We start from the raw sequence: 2,639 nt of genomic DNA, 5'->3' as shown, positions 1-2,639 counted from the left end.
GTTGGCCAACACCCAAAAAAAATTATTCTTTTATTTGTAAAAGTGGTGTTGGCCATCAAGGTCCTCCAGCCCAATTTTTTTTCAAATACTGGTGTAAAGTATATCAATATGATACAAGTGGAAAAAATACGAGGGCGCCGACCATTTGGATCCCCAACCCCAAAAAACATTATTTTAATACCTGACAAATTATCTAGTAATGATTGAGACAAAAATTGATGTAGTACCGGCCATTTAAGTCCCTCACCCAAATTTACTATTTATTTCAAGTTATTTAGGTTAATTTTTTTTAACTTGCATAATTTGCATAATTATTTTTTTGGGTCATTTTGGTCTAGATTGTGTAGGTTGTTGTTTAAATGACTGGGTGACACCTTCACCGCATGTGTTTTTGAATGGTTGGGTGACTCGCTCACCACATCAACAAAAAGTTGATTTTCTATATATAGTCAATCAACCTAAGTGCTACGGAAAAGACAAATAGGAAAAGTTACGTAAGTTTTCCGTTAAAGAAAAAAACAAATTTTGTAGTAGCCAATCAACTCAAATGCTATCGGTATGAAAAAGACAAGTCACAAATCAACCTTAGTGCTTTGGAAAGTGTAATTAGCCCACAAAGATCACGTCCACCAATCAAATGATGAAAAAGACTGTCTCATCTCATCTCATCTCCGATGGCTACGGTTTGGCTATTTGGCTTTTTCTTTTGTTATTTGTGTGGTTAAAAAAGACATTGAATTCAACTTAAATATCATCAAGATGCATTATTTAGATTTCAATTATCCATAAGCTCACATTATAAAATAGTATTAAGATGGTTTAATATAAAGTGTAATTTTATTACGGTTCATTTCTTAAGTTATTTTAAATTATAAGCGTAATTTTAAATTTTGATTAAATTTATTTTTTGTTTTTATTATTTTAATTAAGTTAATTTTTTTAAATAAAGTTTAAGACTAATTAAAAATAAAAAAAATATTTATTCTTAATAGTAAACCATTACAATTATTATATTTTATTTAATAATTTATTTATTAATATATTCATTATGGGTACAATTATAATTATGGTTGATGTTATAATTACTTTTCATGAATTATTATAATTATGATTTATAATTTTATTTCAACCTCATACATTTATTTATTAATATATAAATTGTAATAAAAAAGTAAAAATTGTAAAAAAAATTACGAAAATTGAGACTAAAAAATATTAAAGAAATTAAACCTATTAAAAAAAATCTATAACAAGGAAAATTAAGTCAAATGTGCCTTAAGTAATCTTAGTGTAACCTTCCAAACCCGGCTTAAATGTTATAACCAAATCCCGAAGGTTATATTAGCCACCAAAGTGGCTAAGTAAAAACGTCTAATTGAAAAACCATTATTTTGTTTGATTTTTTAGAAAACTTAGCTTGGTCGCATAAGGGTCTAATTGAAAAACCCGACCCTAGTCTTGAGGGTTATTTGTAAGGAGTAAATTAATGGGATGAGCTAAGCAATATAAGCATTCAATATGTCAAATAGGCGCACAATTATTATAACATATCAAACAATTTATCATGGCATTACAACATATGAAAAGGCATTCTTAATAATACAGTACAATAATCCTACCCAACCATCCTCTACACGCCATGAGTTCCCCATAAATCGTCATCCGAACTCTAAAACAGTAAGAACCGAAGCTCAATGTGGTTAAAACTACCAATAACAGTATGCAAATAAAGCTGCCAGTAAAATGCAATAAATCATCCAATCTCCTCAGTACTCTAGTGTAGTGTATTGAAATCAATATTGTTGACTTTAAATGTCGTCGGTACTCCATAGAACACCTCTGTCAACCACAAATACCCACCCTATGCAGATGCAATATGTCATAAAATCGGTAAGCACTCATACAATCGGTAAGCACATCATGCAAATAAAGCTGTCATCTATTGTTAACTTTAATTTATTAAAAGGCCGTGTCATTTGAAATAAAACTTAGTTGATTTCATTGGAAAACTCTTTTAAAACCTTTGTTTTACCATTACACGGCAGAAAAAGTATTGCATTTGATTTTCATAGAAAAATCCATATTTTTAAGTCATATAAGTCAGTTTTATAATTTGTTTAATTTTCATTAAAAAACTCATGCAAGCAAAATCCAAGTTAAAAATGTATCATACCACAGTCCATACTTAAATAAAAATTACAGTCCCAAAATAATAATACCAGAATAAATAAAGCAAAATTCAGAATACTTTATTAGGTAAAAATACGATATGAAACCTCCATACGTAGAACCCGACCCTAGTCTTGAGGGTTATCTGTAAGGAGTAAATTAATGGGGTGAGCTAAGCAATATAAACATTCAATCTGTCAAATAGGCACACAATTATTATAACGTATCAAACAATTTATCATGGCATTACAACATATGAAAAGGCATTCTTAATAATACAGTACAATAATCCTACCCAACCATCCTCTACACGCCATGAGTTCCACATAAATCGTCATCCGAACTCTAAAACAGTAAGAACCGAAGCTCAATGTGGTTAAAACTACCAATAATAGTATGCAAATAAAGCTGCCAGTAAAATGCAATAAATCATCCAATCTCCTCAGTACTCTAGTGTAGTGTATTGAAAA

This window comes from Gossypium hirsutum, chromosome A11, assembly GCF_007990345.1.
Source record: "Gossypium hirsutum isolate 1008001.06 chromosome A11, Gossypium_hirsutum_v2.1, whole genome shotgun sequence".
In the NCBI taxonomy this organism is placed as follows: Eukaryota; Viridiplantae; Streptophyta; class Magnoliopsida; order Malvales; family Malvaceae; genus Gossypium; species Gossypium hirsutum.
This window is presented reverse-complemented; position numbering follows the sequence as displayed.